Below are 24,368 nucleotides of genomic sequence, written 5' to 3'. Positions count from 1 at the left end.
GTAATCTAATATAGCCAATCAACATTTTAGACAGATTTTAAGCATATGATGGACAGTGTGCTCTTAGTACAAAGATATCACTTTTGTTAAGGTTGTTCTCGTAGCTCTCAAGGTGCTTTCACTTTTATTTTAAGTTTACTCTGCATGATACAAACACTTCAGGGAGAAGAGTCACTTCAGTATTGCCTGTTGTTGCAGTCAGAACAGTCAGTAACACTTGCAAGACATTAGCAGATAACAGTTATCATTGTTCCTCCCCACAGTCCTAAGGCATATGCATGCAATTGTGTAGCTACTTACACCATGTCTACATCCCTACACCAAGTGATTTTTTTGGTATTCAGGAATGTTAATGATTTCACATCTCATTTGGATCTTCACAGTGCTCAGAGGGCTGTATCTACACTATATAAAGGTAATAGTGCAGCTATGAAGTGCAAGGAGGGAAGACTGATGGGATACAGTTAGACCATTACTGCTAGTTACTTGGAGGACAGTCCTCTACAAATTACTCCATTATTTCATAAGTTATGTTTGTCATCGGCAGAAACTGCTTTCATGTTCATATTTTGAATGTATTTCAATATGCAATGGCATAAAGAATTTTGATATGTATGCAATTTTAAAAATCAGCTGCTGGTATGCTACATATATACTTGTTCTTACTGTGCTTCCCAAGTTAGCATGGTTACATGGTTACATCATAGTATTGTGTTATCATCAGCTACTGAGTGACTGTCTCAATGATGTGGGTGACGCATTGGATAGGATGAGTGACACACTACATCGGGCAGTATCTGTGATGGAAAGTCTACTGGGGGAGAGCCAGCATCCACATGTCTATAGATTGATGTACCAGTGCCACATCCCTCTCCTGTACTGGCATTATTTCCACTGCTCCATCAGTGATTGAGGTATCCACACTCAGGTATAGTAGGGCATGGGGTCATGGTCCTGAATGTGATCATGAAGAGAGCTTGTCCAGAAGACATCACTCACATTCAGGTAGTACCCCTACTTTGAGCTGGGGTCTGAGGTGGGGGCAAGCAGAGGTTGCAGAGTTCCTGTAGTGTTTCTATCTACCGTGTATCTCCCTAATATTTCAATATCATGCATTCAGTGATATGTTAAATGGTATCTAAATGCCCTTCTCCTTAGATGAGTTCTGTCAGGGGCAGTAGCATCAGCAACATAGATTTGAGCCTGTTGCACATACACATGCAAGAGAGCAGCAACAGCCCCTAACATTGCCTTTTTTTAAGTGTGATGCCTGTATTCCAGTAGGCTTTGGAGTACATGGTAAAGGGCCATACCATCTCTTCATGGTTACTTTGTAGCTTCTTGAATGGCTCTGCCATCTTGGATTGGTTCATTAGCATGTAATTCAGCTGATTATGCTTTCATTATCATACCCTGCTGTTTACCTTTGTTTGGCAGCTCTACATGATGTGTAGAGTAGTTTAATGAATACAAAATAGCACACTATCATGCACATGTTGTGCTGCAATGCACACTTGATAGTAGCATGCACTTCAAGAATCCAGCCCTCTGTTATTTTCTTTTACAATACTTATAGTATTCTTTCCACTTTCCTCTGGTTTTCAAAATTGATATCATTTTATATACCAAGTCAGTCCTTCAGAAGCATGACAGTGGGCTTAAGGTGTACATTTTTTTTACTTATCCTTGAATTTGTACAGCAGTAAAATTAGTAACCCATTCCAGAATATATTTAGGAATGGATAATTGATTCCCTTTGGGAGTTATCTGTTGAAAATGTTATAACAAAGTTAATGACTGTCTTATCCTTTTTCAAGCACATTATGACTAATTTGAAGTTACTGCAGTGGTGGTGCTGCGGTAGCATTGTCGCCTCGCAGTAAGACATTGTCCTGTTCGATTCTCAGCTAGAGCATCTTCTGTGTGGAGACATGCATGAATGGGCGTACCTTCGTTGAAGATTGTGCATCAGGGCCGGTAACTCGGCACATAAAAATCTACTGACAATCATTAGTGGACCGGAGTTCCGCTGTGCCGACCCCTAACTGGGAAAAGCCAAAAGACACAACAACAGCATTCAGTATTGAGAGATTTGTACAGTAGTAAAATTAGCAACCCATTCCAGAATATATTTAGGAATGGATAATTGATTCCCTTTGGGAGTTATCTGTTGAAAAGATGATAACAAAGTTAATGACTGTCTTATCCTTTTTCAAGCGCATTATGACTAATTTGAAGTTATATTCAGGATTGAGAGATTTATTGAACGCATTTCTTAAAGTAATTATTTTATTGGATCTTTAGTGTTGTTATTTATTCTATGAAACCATAACTTATAAAGCAAATATATGCTTAATAACTTATGCTTCGATCTCTACTCTAAGGTGTTAGCATTCCATATAAAATCTTGTTAGCATTCAATATGAAACATTAGACCACATGAAGTATATCTCTAAAATAGCAAATTATCCCCAGCCAATTATTTGCAACTTAAAGCATTAAATAACACAGACAGCTTGTGATACAGCCAGAGCAAAGATATGGCTCAAAGCTATCATTCAGTTAAGTCTGTTATAAATGAAAAGATTCAGTTTTTAGACCTAGCTTTTCTTAATTTAGATAATTTGCCTTAATATTTCATCTGTTGTTATGGGTAATTACATACACCTAACTTTTGAAAACTGCTGTGTTAGACAGAATTATGTCTTCTGGCTAGAATTTCAAGTTGTCCCGGTCCCCTTCAATAAACACATCACACTGAATGACATTTGACGACCTTTATTAAAACTTCCATAACATAGCTTTGTACACCAGCTTTATTATTTACAACTGAACATAATATCATTGCTTCTAAACACAGCATAAACATTCTTGTAATGTTAATCAGGGCAGCGTACCCACTCACCCTGCCCCAGTAATCAGCATCCATACCTCTGCTTGCTTACTTTACATATAAAGTGCCATCCTTGTAATGTTAAACAGGGCAGCGTACCTACTCACCCTGCTCAGTAAGCAGGGTCCATACCCCTGCTCATTTACTTTAGTTATGAAGCAGCGTCCCATCTCACTTCATACACCATTCATTGAATTACCTTCCATCAATTAAGCAGCATCCTTACCTCAGCCTACTTACCTATTCAGCAAACTTCCTCCGGCTGCTCATTTTCCTTTCCCCAGCTCCTTGAAATGAACATCCATACACCAGAGGGGGAACAGAAGAGGGCAAGCCTTTCCATCTTCTCCGCCTACCCCCACTGATAAACCCCCATCTCCCAACCCCCCCAAACAATCAAGGGGAGGGTGGAGGGGTAGCAAGTTCATGCCAAATGTGATTGCTTACCCAACTACACTTGTCTAAACCTCTTAAGCCTCTCCCTACCCTTATCTCATTACCTCCCAATCCTCCCTGCCTCCACTTAACCCTTTCCCTACCCCAACTCACCTAACACCCACTAATATCTATCTAAACCCCTCATGAAGATGTCCCGGGACAACTTGGTTTGTTGCCGAACTTCATTTGTCCCGGTACCCTTCAATAAACACATCACACCGAATGACATTTGATGACTTTTATTAAAACTTCCATAACATAGCTTTGTTCACCAGCTTTATTATTTACAACTGAACATAATATCATTGCTTCTAAACACAGCATAAACATCCTTGTAATGTTAATCAGGGCAACGTACCCACTCATCCTGCCCCAGTAATCAGTGTCCATACCTCTGCTCACTTACTTTACTTACAAAGTGCCATCCTTGTAATGCTAAACAGGGAAGCGTACCTACTCACCCTGCTCAGTAACCAGGGTCCATACCTCTGCTCGTTTACTTTACTTATGAAGAAGTGTCCCATCTCACTTCATACACCATTCATTGAATTACCTTCCACCAATTAAGCAGCATCCTTACCTCAGTTTACTCATCCATTCAGCAAGCTTCCTCCAGCTGCTCATTTTCTTTTCCCCAGCTCCTTGAAATGAACATCCATACACCAGAGGGGGAACAGAAGAGGGAAAGCCTGTCCCTCTTCTCTGCCAACCAGCCTGACCAGGCTGTCCCCCCTCTGTTCTACCCAAAATCATTCAATCAACTACCTCCCATAACAGGAAGGGTTAAGCCAAAACATCATTCGGTGTACCCATCATCTGTCAATGTCCTTAGGATCCTACATACCATCCCTGAAACATGCCTTAATGAAACAAATAAGTAGAAATACCCACGACTCCACTATACCACTGGGACAACCAATCCAAGAGAATACATTCCTTTTAAACCACTTCCTTCCAGCCACTAATCATGGCTCAACCTGAACAAAATGACAACCTATAACCACGACCCTATCAACTGCAGCATATCACCTTAGCCCACCAAACTTTCCAGTTCTGGCTGTGCATTAACCCTATTACTGTAGGGAATAAGCTAACTCCAAAACTTTAATGACCTATCCCTAAAAGGCAGAAAACCAGCCCCTTTGACCTAGTTCCTGAAAACTCGCCTATTTGCAGCAATGAGGTACTCTACGAGCCCAGCCATAAACATCACCAATTCACTCATTATCAACTGACAATCCAGACTAGAACCCAGGCCACCCCACTCAGAACCTCCTAGCAACCATCCAAAGTAAAACACTGAAACTACTAACCCTCCTTAACCACTGCTTGTCCCTGGCCTTTCCCCCCAAATGTTCACTTCCCCTATGTTACCTCTACCTGCGGTAAGGAATCAAAACCTGACCTACAGCTGCCATATCCTGCAACCAATCTTCTCTTAAACCTTCTATCTCCCATGTAAACAATGCACCTGGAAGCAAGTATTAAACTTCACTGGCTTGCAATAGCCATAAGGCTTTAGCCTAATAAGTTCCTGTGCTTCTATAAATCTTGTGACTCTACTCATCCCATGGGACCCCCAACACCCCATACCCCACCCCAACAGTTTCTTCCCTGGCCCCCCTACCTACCTCTTCCTTACTTGCCCGCTATACCAATGCAATAATCAGCTCCCACTAATTGAACACAGAGCTCTAACATGCCTTCATAAGGTGATTACTCAGAACTTTATTGTAATTGTTGCCCACTTGAACTCACCATGTTTAACCTCCTTGCTCGCCACTGCTTTTATCATCTTCAAACTCACTGTGTAGCACCAGAACTGGTAGTCATGACACCACCATCTACAAAGAAAAAGAACAAAAGTAAATCTTCTAAAATGTAACAAAAAGGTTCCACTTTATAACCACCTATTCCAAGTTATAGCAGAAGCATTCCAAATCCCCCATCTGCAAGTAAGAAAAAGAGACATATAGTCATATAAAATACATAATGTACATTCAAAGACATCTTCCAAGACAGCCTATCCTGCCAGCCTGGGAAGGAATGTACTACCACCCAACACACCTATGACAAAACAGCCATAACTAAAGCTAAGCTTCTAATAAACCTATCAAATATCAAATGTGAATTGTACTTCCAGTCGAGTATATTACAACTAACCCCACACATGAAGGGACATATCCATATCGACAAACCAGGGTAACCTTGCGATTCCATACCACATCCATTAGTGCACTGTATAGGCCAAGCTAACTTATACTGTAAAACCATCTGCCTAACTCTGAACCTTCCATCCCCAAATGAGGAACCCTAGCCACCATAAAGGGGAACACAGGCCAGTAACTAGGGACACTTTAAATGTTGCTCCTATGACCAAGAAAATTGACAGCATGTCATGTTTCTCATTAGCATCATTTCTAATGGATATGAAGTGTAAACTCAAATGTTCGTCATTATTTTCTGACTTCAACCCTCAATCCTTAGCCTGGATTTGTCAGAAAACCAGTAATGTATTAGAAACAGGCCCAAAACATGAGAGGAGAAATGAACATTCTGCAAAATCTGTACAGCTAATAGGTAGATCATAATGGCAAAAACAGTTCAATTACCCCCACACATGCGCAGAAAGCAACCCTGCCTTAAAGCCCATGAAATTCGCTAAGAGAAACCTCATTTTGTTTGCTGATAGGGGCATGTGCACCAAATCCGCTTCATGACACCACCACAAACCCCTGACTATAACCCTCAACAAAATCTGGAACCACTCTAGCCATAATCATGCACACTTGAGTCATACTATGCAGTTAACCAGCGACAGGTACATTTAAAAGAGGTTACCTGTCCTCATTCCCCATGCTTTTTTTTTACTTATTTATTTAATTATGCATATATATATATATATATATATGGGTCTATCTTACTACGTCGACAAGTCAGAACGCCGACAGCGAGAACACCGACGCCAGAAGATCGAAAACGGAGAAGACCGACGGATCAAAACCCCGACGCTGAGAACATCGACATGGAAAAAGGCTGTGTATGTATGCGGTAGTGACGGACGTTAGGGTGCGAGTAAGGTAAGTGTGCGACTGTGATAGTTTGTGGGTTAGGCGGTTAAGTGAGTTAGGGTTAGGGCGGCTAGGTAAGTGTCGACTGTGATAGTTTGTGGGTTAGGGAGGTTAAGTGAGTTAGTGTTAGGGCTGGCTAGGTAAGTGTGCGACTGTGATAGTTTGTGGGTTAGGGCGGGTTAAGTGAGTTAGGGTTAGCGGCGCTAGGTAAGTGTCGACTGTGATAGTTTGTGGGTTAGGGGCGGGTTAAGTGAGTTAGGGTTAGAGGCGGTTAGGTGAGTGTGCGATAGTGGCGGACCTTAGGGTTAGGGTTTGGGTTAAGGTTGTAGGTAGTTGTGTATGTGAGGTTTAGTGTTGGTTTGTAAGGATTTTGGTGTGCTTGTGTTGTGTGTGTGCTTTTTGGACCGGGGATTTGTTTTGTTTGTTGCTTGTCGGGATTATGGTGTGTCGGGCATGTGAGGTTTCGTGTTTGTGAAATGTCGGTTATGTGGTGTCGGTGATTTTGTTGTCGGCGTTTTGACATGTCGACGTAGTAAGATAGATCCATATATATATATATATATATATATATATATATATGTATTTACACTTGTCTAAACCTGTTAAGCCCCTCCCTACCCTTATCTCATTACCTCCCAATCCTCCCTGCCTTCACTTAATCCTTTCACTACCCCAATTCACCTAACACCCACTAATATCTATCTAAACCCCTCATGAAGATGCCCTGGGACAACTTGGTTTGTTGCCAAACTTCATTTTTCCTGTTATGACTATGGCTAGAAACTGTATCTGCAAGCCTTTTCAGTTGCAACATTAACTATCATGCTTTGAATGTTTTAACATGTTCTTATTTTTTATTTATTCATTTATTTTTGTTTGTTACCCAAGTGGGTGGCCTTGTCATAGGACTCTTTTTGGCTATGACCCCGGTACTGAAGCACAAAACAATTTACATGTATATAATACAAAGCGCATGAAATACATTTAAGTACAAAGTCAAAAACATTTATAATGGAGAGTAAATAATTTGCATGGAAAATAAAATTATGTTGGCAAAAGCACTGAAAATAGAGATGACATAAGCAACCTAAGTCCAATGGAAAGAACAACAAGCTAGACAATAAACTTACATGCTATATGCAATGCTCTGCATCTTGTTGTGGAACTTTCCTCCTGCTACAATAAAATCGCCAAGTTTGCTACCAACCAAAAGTCTTACACCCACCATTGCTCCTCTCTCCAACAACTAAAATGGCTAGAACTACCCCATCAGCTCTCCTATACACAACTATCCCTTGCTCATAAACTTATTTTCAACCCCTCCCTCTGTCCCTCCCTCTCTTCTGTGTTTAAAATGCACATACCTGATAGAATATTACGGTCCAACAACCAAAATCTATTAGAAGTGTACAAACCAACACGTCCTCCTGGCAAATATCTTCTCTCACATGGGTTAACTCACCTCTGGAACTCTCTACCTCCATCTATTTGTACTACCTCTAACCATTTTATGTTCAAAAAATCTCTTCACTCACATCTACTTTCCCAGTGGGAATGCTCTTGCTCCCACCCTACTTAACTACACTGAACATCCCCATTTCCTCTGACTCCTGCTTACACCCTTGATTTCTCTCTCTCATTATCCATAACTCCCACTTCCCTGTTTATTACTACTGAATATGTACGAATACTCTACACTCTCATATGTTGAACTCTCTTTATGAAATAACTTTAGTAGAATTTTGAATTTATGTATAATCCCTTATAACTGCCTCATGCACACAGACAACCCTCTCCTCCTCCCACATAACACAAATACTTGCGAGAGATGCAGCTATTTAGCCAAACTGGAGGCTGAGCTCTCTCAACTCAGGACTGGCAAGACCAGACAGGAGGAGAAGGCAACTACACACACCACAAAACCAGCCTCACATAATGCTACCACACCACTGAATCAAACACATAAACACACAAAGACATACTCGGAGGCTCTGAGTAAAAATTTACCTAAACAGCAGAGGCCTCCAAAGCAGACACCCAAACAACTGCTACCTCAAGACACCCCACAAGCAACACATAAACCACAAAAGCAGTGTGCAAAGCAGTCACAGCCCTTAAGGCCAATTACAACACCAAACATACTTGTCATAGGTGACTCCATAGTCAGACACACTGACGTCCCACTCACCAGGCTGAACAAGGAGAGGGTCACAGTAAGCTGCCTATCGGGCGCTAGAATCCGCCACATAACACAAGCACTCAGGTCACTCCATGGCAAGTACACATATGACACAGTCATTGTCCATGCTGGTGTGAACGACCTGAGACGTACCTCCCTGGACTACATGAAAAGAGACATAGAGGAGCTCTCTGATTATGTAGCCCAGGCAGGTATGACCCTGACCCTGAGCAGTATCCTTCCTTCACCAAGAATGATGCCACAATATAGAGACAAGATGATCAGCTTTAACAATTGGCTTAATGTCTGGTGTCATTCAAAGGGGATCCAGTGTCTGTCTGCCTGGGATGACATGCTTGACAAGCCACGCTGCCGCAAGGGCGGCTTGCACCTGTCACCCCTGGGATTCCAGATATTGGCTAAGGCTCTTGCCACCCCATAGTGCCTTTTTAGGCAAGGCTCAAATTCTAAACCTACCACCCTAGAAAACAAAAATGGGAAGAAACTGAGGGTAATGCTGCTCAATGCCAGAAGTCTAAATCTCAAAATGCATGCACTCGAGGCCCTTCTCAGTATGGAGAACATCGATGTCTGTGATGTAACTGAAACCTGGTTCAAGGCTCCTGAGAGCACCCCGGCACTATTAGGTTTTACCTCATATCATGCGTTCCGGCCCCAAAACCCGGACCACACCACAAAAGGAGGGGATGTATCCATATTCATAAAGGATACCCACACCTCCAAGTTGGTGGCAATGCACGAAGCTTCGGAAACCATCCAGGTGCAACTAACCATAGGCAAAACTGCTCTACAAATTGTAGCATGCTACAGGCCACCCTCTCAAACTCAGGAACCCCACACAGCCTTCCTGAAGACACTGGAGGGTATAAATGTATCTCCAAACACCATCATATTGGGTGACTTCAACTACCCGAATATAGACTGGGAACATTACTCAAGCCCTAACTTTCTAGCCCAACGGTTCCTGGAGTTCATAAATTCAAATGCCATGGAACAGCTAGTCACTGTTCCCACGAGAGGAGAAAATATACTAGATCTCATTATCACAAACATGGGGGCAAAATGCTCCACACTGGAAGTATATCCCTCATTGGTGAGATCTGATCATAAACTAATCTCACTGGAAATCCACATCCCGCCCCCATCCCAAACAAAAAAGACCACAGTGAAGAACTTCTCTAAAGCAAACTTCACACTACTCAAGACTGGTGTGGTATCCTTCAAGGCCCCTGAGCCATTGGAAACCACAACCCAAGCTGCGGAAGCCCTTACAAATGCCTTCTATGAACACTTCCAGGACTGCATGGATCAGGCAATCCCAAATAAAACCAAGACTCTTTCCACAAAGGGCAAACATCCAGTCTGGTGGACCCCAGCCATTAACAAACTTTGCAATAAGAGGAGAAAGCTATTACATGATAGAACAAAATCCATAAAAGGGAAGTCACCCCTGATTATTATTAGTAAAAAAATACGAGCACTCATAAAATCAACTAAGGCCAATTTTGAGAGAAAAATTGCCATGGATTCAAAGGACAATCATAAGGCCTTTTTCAGCTATGTTAGGAACCTGGGTGGAAACTCCCAGATATGCTCAGAATTAGTCCAAAATGATACAAAAATCACTGAACCCACAGACATTGCCAACATACTGGCAGACAGGTTCAGTGCAAACTTCACCCCCGTCTCCCCCCCCCCCCCTAAAGGAGAGATAACTATCCCAGCAGAGTGTAGCCTCCCAGACATCTCAAATGCGCAGGTGAAAGCTGCTCTCTCTAAAGCTAAAAACACAGCATCAATGGGACCGGATGGTGTCCCCAGCTGTGTGCTACACGAGCTAAATGAGGAATTAAACCCGCACATAAGGCAGCTGTTTAATCTCAGCCTTACCACAGGATACGTGCCCAAGGAGTGGCGTAAGGCAACTGTGGTCCCACTCCACAAAGGCGGTGCCTCTATGGACCCTGGTAATTACCGCCCCATAAGCTTAACAAGTCTAGTCTGCAAAGCTATGGAGAGGATCATAATGGAGCTCATAAACAAAGATATAGGGGACTTGCAGACATTGCACCCGACCCAGTTTGGCTTCGTCAAGGGCAGATCATGCCTTTTGAACTTGGTCGACTTCTTCGAAACAGTCACCAAGGCCATTGATGAGGGAAAGGCAGTCCATACAGCCTACCTTGACCTTGCAAAGGCTTTCGACACAATACCCCACTCGGGTATTGTAGAAAAACTTAACAGCTTAAATGTAAACCCATATGTCACAAGATGGGTTGCAAACTGGCTTAAGGACAGAACCCACAGGGTTAGAGTTGCTGGCGCTATGTCAGACTCCAAGCCGGTCACAAGTGGTGTCCCACAGGGCTCGGTCCTTGGCCCCCTATTGTTCGGCATCTACTTCTCAGAAGTACAGACCAACATGGGAGGACTTTGGCTGACAAAGTTTGCTGACGACTGCAAACTGGGCGCCATACTGGAAAGTGCATCGGACACAGATATCCTTCAGAAGGGACTCACGGAAACAGATAGCTGGTGCCAGAGCCATGGCCTGAAGTTAAACGCCAAAAAATGTATAGTCATACCCTTTGGGAAAAACAAGATAACCCCAAGCTACCATCTAGGTGGCAATCCACTAAGCACAGAAGAGGTTATCAGGGACCTGGGGACCCAGGTTGACAGTGGCCTTTCTTTTGACACTCACATTGCTAAAGTGGTTAGAAAGACCTTCTACATTGCCCACCTGATCATGAAGGGATTCACATCCAGATCTAGTGAGGTCATTGTTCCCCTGTACTCTTCACTTATCAGACCAATGATCGAGTACAATGCCCCATTCGGGATGTATCTCACCCGACATCTGCAGCAATTGGAGAGACCCCAAAAGTTCCTCACCAAAAGGATAAAGGGACTCCAAACTCTGTCATATGCTGCCAGATTGAAGAAACTCCAGCTCTATTCAGTTGCATACCGTCTGCTCAGAGGTGACATGTGCCTGACATACAAGGCCATGTCCAACCCGGAATTAATGGACATGCTCCACCTCAAAAAATCCAAATCCACCAAAACCACTAGAGCAAGCAACTTAAACCTTAGCACGGATATAAATAGGACGTGCTGGAGGGATAGATTTATCACTCAGAGACTCCCTATGCTGTGGAATAAAATCCCGGTCCATGTGAGGCAGAGCACCTCGCTGGCTCTGTTCAAGAGAAATCTTGACCTGTGGATGGGAGATCGTAGGTTTATCCCGGGAATCATCTCTGTGTCACTGCTGGACAGAAGCACAACAAACTAATGGGCACAGTATTTTTTCATATAAGGGGTGGCGTAAGCCACAAAAATTTGGGCTAGGCTTATAAATGCCTTAGGGCAGATAGCCTAGTATAAACCTATGAACCTATGAATCAGTTTTTTAACACTTACATTAATTGTAATTGTTGTGCATTGCATTTGTATTTGCCTACTGTGACTTTAACAATGTTTAAGTATGTCTAATACCTACTGTAATCTATATTGTCTGGAGCTTTTCTCCCCGGGACTCCATTGAAAACGGGTTCATTTTGGCCCAATGGACTATCCTGGTAAACCAACTGCAAATAAATAAATAAATAAATAAATAAATAAATAACTTATTAGGTTCATAGGTTCATAGGTTCATACTAGGCTATCTGCCCTGGGGCAATTATAAGCCTAGCCCGATTTTGTTTGACTTACGCCACCCCTTGATTTGAGTATACTGTGCTCTTTTTAAGTTTTAGTTTGCTGTGCCTCTGTCTAATAGTGACACGGAAGTAATCCCCAGGACAAACCTACAATCCCCCATCCACTCATCAAGATTCTTCTTGAAGAGATTCAGTGAGGTGCTCTGCCTAACATGAATTGGAATTCTGTTCCAGAGCGAAGGGAGCCTCTGGCTTATGAATCTATCCTTCCAGCAAGTTCTATTTATTTCAGTGCTGAGGTTCAAGTCCCTCGAGCGTGTGGCTCTAAGGGATTTAGATTTACTGAGGTGGAGCATGTCCATTAATTCTGGATTGGACATAGCTTTATATGTCAGGCATAGATCGCCTCGAAGTAGGCGGTATGCAACTGAGTAGAGCAGGAGTTTTTTTAACCGAGCAGCATATGGCATCTGTTTGAGTCCCTTGATCCTCTTGGTGAGGTACTTTTGGGGTCTTTCTAATTGCTGCAGGTGTCGGGTAAGGTACATCCCAAAAGGGGCATTGTATTCTATGATGGGCCTGATGAGGGATGAATAAAGGGGCACGATTACCTCTCTTGATCTAGATGTGAATCCTTTCATGATGAGGCTGGCTATGTAAAAGGTCTTTCTAACCACTTTGGCAATGTGGTTGTCAAAGGAGAGATTGCTATCAACTTGGGTCCCCAGATCCCTAATTATTTTCTCTGTACTTAATGGGTTACCGCCTATGTGGTAATTTGTGGGCACATTGTTTTTGCCAAAGGGTATGACTATACACTTTTTGGCATTTAGCTTTAGACCATGGCTCTGGCACCAGTTATCCGTCTCTGTGAGACCTTTTTGAAGGATGTTTGTGTCAGCTGGAGAGTTGATTATGGCACCTAGTTTGCAGTCGTCTGCGAACTTGGTGAGCCATAGTCCTCCCACATTGGCCTGTACCTCGGAAAAGTACGTACCGAACAAGAGCGGTCCCAGGACAGAACCTTGTGGGACGCCACTTGTGACCGGTTTCGAGTCTGACATGGCTGCAGCAACTCTCACTCTGTGGGTTCTGTCTTTGAGCCAGTTTGCGACCCATCTTGTGACATAGGGGTTTATATTTAAGCTGGATAGCTTATCTATGATGCCCGAGTGGGGTATTGTGTCAAATGCCTTTGCTAGGTCCAGATAGGCTGTGTGGACTACCTTCCCTTCATCTATGGCTTTGGTGACTGTTTCGAAGAAGTCAACCAGGTTCAAAAGGCAGGATCTGCCCTTGACGAAGCCAAACTGGGTAGGATCTAGTGTCTGTAGGTCCCCAATGTCTTTGTTTATGAGCTCCACGATGATCCTCTCCATAGCCTTGCAGACTAAGCTAGTCAGGCTTACGGGGTGATAGTTTCCAGGGTCCATAGAGGCTCCACCTTTGTGGAGTGGGACCACTGTTGCTGTACGCCATTCTGTGGGCACATATCCTGTAATGAGGCTGAGATTGTACAGCTGTTTTATTTGAGGGATTAGTTCTTCTTGGAGTTCATGTAGGACGCAACCTGGGACACCATCTGGTCCCATGGAAGCAGTGTTTTTTGCTTTGGAGAGGGCAGCCTTCACCTGAGCATCTGAGATGTTTGGGAGGCAGCCCTCTGCCGGGATAGATACTTGCTCTTTTTTTGGGGGGGGGGTGGAGACGTTTGCACTGAACCTGTCTTCCAGGATATTGGCGATGTCTGTGGGTTCAGTGTATTTTTTGTCGTTTAGAATCAACTCAGAAGAAGTCTGGGAGTTGCATCCCAGGTTCCTAACATAACTGAAAAAAGCCTTATGATTGTCTTTAGTGTCCTGAGCAATTTTTCTCTCAAAGCTGGCCTTGGAGGATTTTATGAGGGATCGTAATTTTTTGCTAGTACTGATCAGAGATGCCTTCCCTATTAGGGATTTTGCTCTATCATGTAGTATCTTCCTCCTTCTGTTGTACAGTTTATTTATGGCTGGGGTCCACCAGACTGGACGCCTGCCTTTGGATGTTTGGGTTTTGGTTTTGTTTGGGATAGCATGATCCATGCATTCCTGGAGGTGTCCATAGAATGCGTTTATATAGGATTCTGCAGTTTGGGCCGTAGTTTTTACTGGCCCTGGGGCCTTGAAGTATTCCACTTCGGTTTTGAGAAGTGAGAAGTTCGATTTTGAGAAGTTTTTCACTGTGGTTTTCTGGGCTGGGGGTGGGGTCAGGATGTGGACATCCAGTGAAATTAATTTATGGTCTGATCTTACCAATGAGGGATATACTTCAGGTGTGGAGCATGGAGTCCCCATGTTGGTAATGATCAGGTCTAGTATGTTATCCCCTCTTGTGGGAGTGGTGACTAGTTGTTCCATAGCATTTGAGTTTATAATTTCCAGGAACCTTTGGGCTAAGGTGCTGGGGCATGAGTAGTGCTCCCAGTCTATGTTTGGGTAGTTGAAGTCACCCAATATAATGGTGTTCGGAGAGATCTTCATGTTCTCCAATGTTTTCAGGAAAGCCGAGTGGGATTCCTGACTTTGAGAGGGTGGTCTGTAGGATGCTATAAACTGAAAAGCAGTCTTGCCCACTGTTAGTTGCACATGGATGGTCTCCGATACTTCGTGCAATGCCACTAACCTGGAGGTGTGGATATCCTTGTTAAATGTGGACACTCCCCCTCCTTTTGTGGTTCAGTCCAGGTTTTGGGGCTGAAAAGCATGATATGAGGTATAACCTGGTAGTGCTGGGGTGCTCTCTGGAGCCTTGAACCAGGTTTCTGTCTCTGCACAGATATCGATGTTCTCCATACTGAGGAAAGCTTTGAGTGCGTGCATCTTGAGGTTAAGACTTCTGGCATTTAGCAGCATTACCCTTAGTTTCTTGTTTCTTGTGCTGTCTATGGAGGTGGGTTTGACATTTGAGCCTTGCCTAAAAAAGGCACTATGGGGGTGGCAAGAGCCTTTGCCAATATCCGAAAGCCCAGTGGTGACAAGTGCAAGCGGTCCCTAGCGAAGCAACGTGGCTTGTCGAGCATGTCATCCCAGGCTGACAGACACTGGATCCCCTTTGAATGACACCAAAATTTTTGCCAATTGTTAAAATCGATCATTTTGTCTTTGTACTGTGGCATCATTCTAGGTGAGGGTAAGATGTTGCTCAAGGTCAGGGTCATACCAGCCTGGGCTACATGATCAGAGAGCTCCTCTATGTCTCTTTTCATGTAGTCCAGGGAGGTACATCTCAGGTCATTCACACCAGCATGTACAATGACTGAGTCATATTTGTATTTGCTTTGGAGTGACCTGAGTGCTTGCATTATGTGGCGGATCCTAGCACCCGACAGGCAGCTCACTGTGACCTTCTCTTTATTCAGCCTGGTGAGCAGGACGTCAGTGTGTTTGACAATAGAGTCACCTATTACAAGAGTATCAGGTGTGTTATTCAGCCTTAAGGGCTGTGGCTGCTTGGCACACTGACTTTGTGGGCTATGCGTTGTGCGTGTTTTGTTTTGGGGTAGCGTTTGCTTGGATGTCTGCTTTGGAGGTCTCTGTTGCTTAAGTAGATTTTTATTTAGAGCCTCCGAGTATGTTTTTGTGTATTTATGTGTTTGGTTCTTTGTATTATAATTGAGCAATTAGAATCACAACATTGGTTATGTGAAATTATGCACAGCATGTTAACTGAACAAATATGTTTATATGGCAGACTTAGATACTCTTGTAGTGGGTCATAACTATGGTAGACAGTAGAGAAAATATCCAGAGAGATTTTTAGTTAAGAGAGGGAACTTACAATAGGAATATGTCTTTTATTTATTTATTTTTATTTTGCATTTGTTTACCGGGAAAGTCCGACTAGAGATATGTCCATTTTCAGTGGAGGCCTGGGGAGAAAAACTCCAGAAAGCAGAGTACAAATACATTAGGAACAACAGAAACATTTACAGATAAGTATAATATGCAGTTTTCAGTAGGGTTACAAACTTAGATAAAACGTAGTAGACAACATCAAAATCATGCGGCTTCAGTTTCAACAATAATACATGCAGTTATGGGCTAAGTCCCATCAAGAATTCATACACTTATTAAAGTATATGATTGAAATGCTTAGGGAGAATTTGCAGGAACAGTGGGTGGTAATTAGTCGGGGTTTAAGCAGGGACATTGTCAATGCTGTTGGAAGTGTAATTTGAGGCTTTTTTTTTATTGGGTTAAGGAAGATTGGTGAGTAAGTTTGGCAGGTAGCATATTCCAAGTTTTTCCTACTGAGTTGACAAATAGAGAGTCCCCAGCTACATGTATGCTCTTAGTTGTTTGTACCAGCAGTTTGTCTGCAGAGTGAGGTGACCTCAGGTTGCTGTATGGTTTGATGATCTTATTTAGTGCTGGTGTTTTTTCAGGTTGATATAATATTTTGTGGGTTATGGTTGTATCGGAGTAGTCTGGGCCACTCCAGCCATCCTAGTTGAGTTAGGTTGATACAATGGTAGGTCCCGGAGGTAGCACCTGCAGCAAATCTAGCAATATGGTTGTAACAACTAGCAAGTTTGTTAAGGGTGGCTTGGCTCAGGTTAGTGAAGAGGGGGAGGCATAGAGGAAGGTAGAAAGTAGGTGGGACTGAGCGATAGTTGTTCTTGCAAAAGGAGTGAGGAAGGGTTTGATCCTGTATAGGGAGCCCAGTTTTTTGTTGACAGATTTGATGTTTTTATTGACATGGATATCATATTTTAGGGCGTTATCGACTGTGACGCCCAGGAGTTTTGTGTGAGAATCTGGGGATATAATCGTGCCATTGTTGGAACTTATAGTAAAGAATGGTGAGGAGGATTTGCAGGTGGGGAAAAGATGAGCAGTTTAGTTTTGTTGGGGATTAATAGAAGCTGTTGGTTTGTGAACCATTTTTCTACATCACTGAAAGTATACTGGGTTAGGGTCATAAGCTCAGTTGAGGAGGAGGCAGTACATATTAAAGTAGAGTCATCCGCATATGGGATGCAGGTGGCCTTGGGAGTGATGGTGGGTAGGTCACTGATAAAGACTGAGAAGAGTAGTGGTCTTAGTTTGGAGCCTTTGGAGAGTCATAGAGTAATGGGTAGATGTGTGGATAGTGTATTCTGCCATAAAACTGCTTGTTGTCTATCAGACAGGTAAGACTGGAACCATTTAATAGAGCTACTGTTCAGTGACAGTTCCTTCAGGGTACGGAGAAGCAGTTGGTGAATGACCATATCAAAGGCCTTAGAGAGATCTAGGAAGAGAGCAGAGGTAAGTTAATTATTGTTTTGGTTGATGTTGATAGAGTTAGAGAAGGATAGGATGGCCAATGTGGTGCTGTGGTGTGGCCTAAAACCATGTTGAGAGTTGGCCAGCAGTTTAGTTTGGGTGAGATAGTGCATTAATTGCTTGTGGATGCACTTTTCCATAATTTTGGCCAATGGTGATAGTATGGCTATTGGTTGGAAGTTTGAGAGGTCTAAAAAATTCCCTCCTTTATGAAGGGGAATGATATGGGAAACGTTCCAGAGAGAGGGGATAGTGGCTTCAGTCAAGATGCGGTTTATTATGATTGAGACAGGGTATGCAATGGCATCTGCCCCTTTTTGTAAATATTCTGGTGGGAGGAGATCACTGCCAGGGTAGTGGGCTTTAGTTTGTTAATTAGAGATCGGATGTTGGATGTAGATACAGATTGGAAGGCGAAAGGGAGTGGGGTAGTGGTTGTAGAGGAGTTTTGAAAGGAGCTTGTGCGGGGTAGTTGGCTAGCTAGTGATTGTATGGTTTTGGTAAAAAAAATTGTTAATGATGTTTCCCCTGGAGTTTTAAGGTCGCAAGCTGAGGGGGTGGGAATGGAGGTTTTGCCAGGGTGGACCAGTTTGTTTATGCCTGCCCAAAACTTTTGAGGTTTGTTCTGGTGTTTTTGCCGAAGATGTTGATAGAAGTTTTTTTTTATCTAACAGTGTGGCTTTCTTGGTATCATTCCTTAGTTGTCAGAATTTAATATGGTCAAGTGGATCTTTGGAGGTGCTCCATTTGTCCCATGCTTTATTTCTTGCTATGATTTTGGTTACTTTAGAGGGCCAGGGGGCTGTCGTAGTTTTGGCTCTGAGGGTGCGGATAGGAGCGTGGGAATCTAAAATGGAGAGGAATTTAGAGTTAAAGTAGGCTACAGCATCATCTAGTGGACCTTCTTTAAGTATGGCCCAATTGCATGCTATAATTTCATTCTGAAAGTCAGTAGAGTTAAAGGTCTTGTTGTTTCTGATAGATTTATATAGAACTTGGTGGTGGTTATCTACTTTATGCTTAATGATGTAAGTGAGTAGGTGGTCACTTATGTTATCTGGGAGGGTACCCATGTTATACAGGTCTGGGTGATTGTTGATAATAATCCAGTCCAGGATACTGCCTTTGTAGCTGGATTTATTTATTAAGGTGGGTGAGAATATAAGTTGGGTATAATCGTTAATGTTTATATGAGTGGTGGGAGATTCAGAGGAACAATTGTTCCAGTCAATATTAACTTCTCTTAACACCATAGTTTCATAGGTTCATAGGTTCATAGGTTCATACTAGGCTATCTGCCCGAGGGCATTTACAAGCCTAGCCCATCGTTTTGTGGCTTACGCCACCCCTTTAGTATGGGGAACTATACCCATTATTTTGCTGTGCCTCTGTCGAGCAGTGACACTGAGGTAATCCCTGGGGTATATCTGCGATCTCCCATCCATTGGTCAAGATTTCTCTTGAACAAGGCCAGCGAGGTGCTCTGCCTCACATGTACCGGGATTTTGTTCCACAGCATAGGGAGTCTTTGGGTGATGAATCTATCCCTCCAGCACGTCCTATTAATAGCCGTGTCAAGGTTTAAGTCTCCCACCCTTGTGGCTCTGATGGATCTAGATTTTTGAGGTGAAGCATATTCATCAAATCTGGGTTTGACATGGCCTTGTATGTTAGGCAAAGGTCACCTCTGAGCAAGTGGTAGCGACTGAATAGAGCTGGAGTTCTTTCAGTCGGGCAGCATAGGACAGATTTTGAGACCCTTTATCCTTTTGGTGAGGAACTTTGTGGCCTCTCCAGCTGCTGCAAGTGTCGGGTCAGATACATTCCGAATGGGGCATTGTACTCAATCATTGGTCTGATGAGTGATGAGTAAAGGGAGACTATGACCTCCCTTGATCTAGATGAGAATCCCTTCATGATAAGGTGGGCAATGTAGAAGGTCTTCCTGACTACTTTAGCTACATGGGTGTCGAATGACAGACTACTATCAACCTGGGTCCCCAGGTCCCTGATAACTTCTTCTGTGCTCAGTGGATTGCCACCTATTTGGTAGCTAGGGATAACCTTGATTTTCCCGAAGGGTATGACTATGCATTTTTTGGCATTTAACTTTAGGCCGTGGCTCTGGCACCAGTTATCCGTTTCTGTGAGACCCTTCTGAAGGATATCTGTGTCAGATGTGTTTTCTACTATGGCCCAGTTTGCAGTCATCTGCAAACTTTGTCAGCCATAACCCTCCTGTGTTTGCTTGTACTTCGGAAAAGTAGATGCCAAACAAGAGTGGGCCCAGGACTGAGCCCTGTGGGACACCACTTGTGACAGGCTTTGAGTCTGACATGGCGCCAGCAACTCTGACCCTGTGGGTTCTGTCACTCAGCCAGTTTGCAACCCATCTTGTGATGTATGGGTTAACATTTAAGCTGATGAGTTTTCAATGATACCCGAGTGGGGTATTGTATCGAAGGCCTTAGCCAGATCGAGGTAGGCTGTATGGACTGCCTTTCCCTCATCAATGGCTTTGGTGACTGTTTCAAAAAGTCAACCAAGTTTAAAAGGCATGATCTGCCTTTGACAAAGCCAAACTGGGTTGGATCCAAAGTCTGCAAATTCCCTATGTCTTTATTTATGAGGTCCATTATGATCCTCTCCATGGCTTTGCAGATAAGGCTTGTCAAGCTAATGGGCGGTAATTTCCAGGGTCGGTGGAGGCACCGCCTTTGTGAAGTGGGACCACAGTTGCAGTGCGCCACTCCTGGAGTGCGTATCCAGAGGTAAGACTTTGATTAAACAGCTGTCCTAGCTGTGGGTTTAATTCCTCATTGAGTTCGTGGAGCACACAGCCAGGGACACCATCAGGTCCCATGGATGCTGTGTTTTTGCTTTGGAGAGAGCAGTTCTCACTTGGGCTGGAGATGTTTGGGGGCTGCAATCGTTTGGTATAGATATCTCTCCTTTGGGAGAAGTTTGCACTGAACCTGTCAGCCAGTATGTTGGCAATGTCTGTAGGATCAGTAATCTTCACATCATTTTGAACTAGTTCTGAGCATATCTGGGAGTTTCCTCCTAGGTTTCTAACATAGCTAAAGAAGGCCTTATGATTGTCTTTTGAGTCTTTAGCTATTTTTCTCTCGAAATTTGCTTTGGATGATTTTATGAGAGCTCTTAGTTTTTTACTTATAGCGATCAAGGGTGTCTTACCTTTTAAGGATTTTGCTCTATCTTGTAGTAGCTTCCTCCTTTTGTTGTAGAGTTTGTTTATGGCTGGGGTCCACCAGACTGGACGCTTGCCTTTGGTACAAAGAGTCTTTGTTTTGCTTGGGATTGCCTTATCCATGCAGTCCTGCAGGTGCTGGTAGAAGGCATTTGTAAGTGATTCAGCGGCTTGAGTACTGTTTTCCGCCGGTTTGGGGGCCTTAAAGGAGACCACACTAGTCTTTAGAAGTGTGAAGTCGGCTTTTGAGAAGTTCTTTACCGTGGTCTTTTTTATTTCAGGTGGGGGTGGGATGAGGACCTCCAGCGAGATTAGTTTGTGATCTGATCTCACCAGTGAGGGGTATACTTCCGGTGTTGAACATTGTGCTCCCATGTTCGTGATGATGAGATCAAGTATGTTATCTCCTCTTGTGGGGATGGTGACTAGTTGTTCCATGGCATTTGAGTTTATGAATTCCAGGAACTTTTGGGCTAGGGTGTTTGGGCTTGAGTAGTGTTCCCAGTCTATATTAGGGTAATTGAAGTCACCTAGTATGATGGTGTTTGGTGATACATTTATCCCCTCTAGTGTTTTCAGGAAGGCCATGTGAGGTTCCTGAGTTTGTGAGGGTGGCCTGTAACATGCTACAATTTGCAGAGCAGTCTTGCCTACGGTTAATTGCACCTGGATGGTCTCCGATGCATCATGCGTTGCCACCAGTCTTGAGGTGTGGGTGTCCTTGATGAATATGGATACCCCTCCTCCTTTCTTGGTATTGTCCGGATTTTGGGGCGGAACGCATGATATGAGGTAAAACCTGATAGCGCTGGGGTGCTCTCAGGAGCCTTGAACCAGGTTTCTGTCACAGCACAGACATCGATGTTCTCCATACTGAGAAGGGCCTCGAGTGCGTGCATTTTGAGATTTAGACTTCTGGCATTGAGCAGCATTACCCTTAGTTTTTTTCCTTTTTGTGTTCTAGGGTGGTAGGTTTAGAATTTGAGCCTTGCCTAAAAAGGCACTATGGGGTGGCAAGAGCCTTTGCCAATATCCGAATCCCAGGGTGACAGGTGCAAGCCGTCCCTTGCGAAGCAGCGTGGCTTGTCCAGCATGTCATCCCAGGCAGACAGATACTGGATCCCCTTTGAATGACACCAGTGTTTAAGCCAATTGTTAAAGCTGATCATCTTATCTCTGTATTGTGGCATCATTCTTGGTGAAGGTAGGATACTGCTCAAGGTCAGGGTCATACCTGCCTGGGCTACATAATCAGAGAGCTCCTCAATGTCTCTTTTCATGTAGTCCAAGGAGGTACGTCACAGGTCGTTTACACCAGCGTGGACAATGACTGAGTCATATTTGTACCTGCTGTTGAGAGACCTGAGTGCTTGCGTTATGTGGCGGATTCTAGCGCCCGACAGACAGCTTACTGTGACCTTCTCCTTACTCAGTCTGGTGAGCGGGACGTCAGTGTGTCTGACTATGGAGTCACCAATGACTAGTGTGTCTGGCATTGTGTTTGGCCTTAAGGGCTGTGACTGTTTGACACTCTGACTGTGAGGTCTATGTGTTGCAGGTGTTGTGTTCTGAGGTGGTGGTTGTTTGGGTGTCTGCTTTGGTGGCCTCTGCTGTTTTGGTAGATTTTTGATCAGAGCCCTCGAGTATGTCTTTGTGTGTTTATGTGTATGATTTGAGGTTGTAATGGTACTATGTGAGACTGGGTCTATAGTGTGTGTGGTAACCTTCTCCTCCTGACTGGTCTTGCCAATCCTATGTTGAGAGAGCTCAGCCTCCAGTTTGGCCGTATAGTTGCATCTCTCGCATGTATTTGTGTTTTGTGGGAGGAGGAGAGGGTTGTCTGTGTACATGAGGCAATTGTAACATTGCCTCAATATTCCCAGGTTCACCAGCTGAGCAGGAGAGGACACTAGCAACTGATCCCTCGACATGCTAGAAGGATAGACAAAAAACTTTAAAAAAGATTCCGGGGATGTGGGTGACCGAGAAATGGGGGGTTGCCTTTTTGGGGTACTATCTATGACAAGAGTGCCGTATCAAGGTAATAAGTACTGTAGGAGCAAGTGCTAGGTTTAACAGATAGAGAATAGTCTACTTGGAGTCAAGTAGAGATGATCTTTTTAGTTATAGGATACGCTGATTAGATCAGTAGTATAGTTCGAGGAAGGTAGTTTTAAGGGAAAATTTGAAGAGTGTAATTTAGGTAGCCCTAATAGTTTAAATCTGCTTAACCGGCGCTGCCCTAGTGTGCAACAGTAGCAGCTCCGCGCAAACTTGCGCTAAATCGCGCTAAATCGCGCAAACGCGTATGTGTTGGAAAGCCATCGGAGGAAGTTTTCTAGGGTATTTGCATTGTTGCCTGGGGGATATAAATGCAGGCAATGAATATAGATTTACTTTTGTTAAGCTGTAGTTTGCTAACCAGGGCTTCTGCATTATTGAACAAAGGGGGTTATTGTGGGGCTAGTGTGACATCTATTGTGTTTTTAAACCGAACTGCTACTCCTCCACCTTTCCTGGTGTTATGGTCTAGTCTAAGTATGTTGTACCCTGGTGGGATAACCTCATCATTTTTAGTTCCTGGTTTTAGCCAGGTTTCTGTTAGACATAACTCATCAGATGAGTAGGTAGCTCAAAGGGCATGAAGAATATGGACCTTGTTGCTAATACTCCTGATGTTTGGATGGCAGGTCAGGATAAGGTCCAGGGTTAGGGTGGATGTCCCCATCCCTCATCAGAGTAAATTGTACAGTGATTATTAGTTTCAGCACTTTACTTATTATTTTGTATCACAGAAATTGTGAGTGTTGTTTGTCTTACTCCTGTGCTTGAAAAGCTGAAGTGTTATTTATGTTGTTCACATGAATTAATTTATTTGAGGTTACTTACCAGAAAGTCTGACTGGACTGCGGAAGACCCCTTTTCAGTGGAGGCCTATGGAGAAAAATAATCTAATTGCCAATAATCAGGGTTTATAAAAAGTTAATGCCATCACCACAACAGAACAAGAGCTCACCTGAATTCAAGTCCTAGAGAAACATCCAAAGTGCATGTATAGTGAAGGATTAAGAGAAAGAAGAAAAGGCAAATGGAATTGATAAAACTGTAAATGATCTTGTATGGTTTGAATTTCCGCTACAATACAGCAGTAGCTAATGAGGTTGATAGCCACACAGGATTCATAATAGCTTCGTCAAAATGGTTACCTGTTGGATGAACCAAATTTGAATTCAATGGCTGAAGATACTAAGACGATGAGCTGAAAAGACTGGTCTGAGTTTGGGACTAGAATATTAATGACATTTCATTTTTTTTTGTGTGAATTGTTGTTGTTTATTGACCGAATTTGGATAAGCAGTATTTAATGGTATTATTCATGTAAGATATGTACAACTTTTGAGTTGCATGAAACAACTATACCAATATCTGAATCCTGAATTTCCTGACTGTTGACATCCATCTAAAGTGAACACTTAATTTCCCAGTGCTGTAATGGTCCCCTGAGCAGAACCTGTACTAACACTCAAAAGAACCAAAGTTTTGTCCTGCCGTGTGTATATTATTCCCTGGTGTATCCTGCCTTG

The sequence above is a fragment of the Protopterus annectens genome, chromosome 2.part2 (assembly GCF_019279795.1).
Source record: "Protopterus annectens isolate FY-2018-M chromosome 2.part2, PAN1.0, whole genome shotgun sequence".
NCBI classification, from domain to species: Eukaryota; Metazoa; Chordata; order Ceratodontiformes; family Protopteridae; genus Protopterus; species Protopterus annectens.
This window is presented reverse-complemented; position numbering follows the sequence as displayed.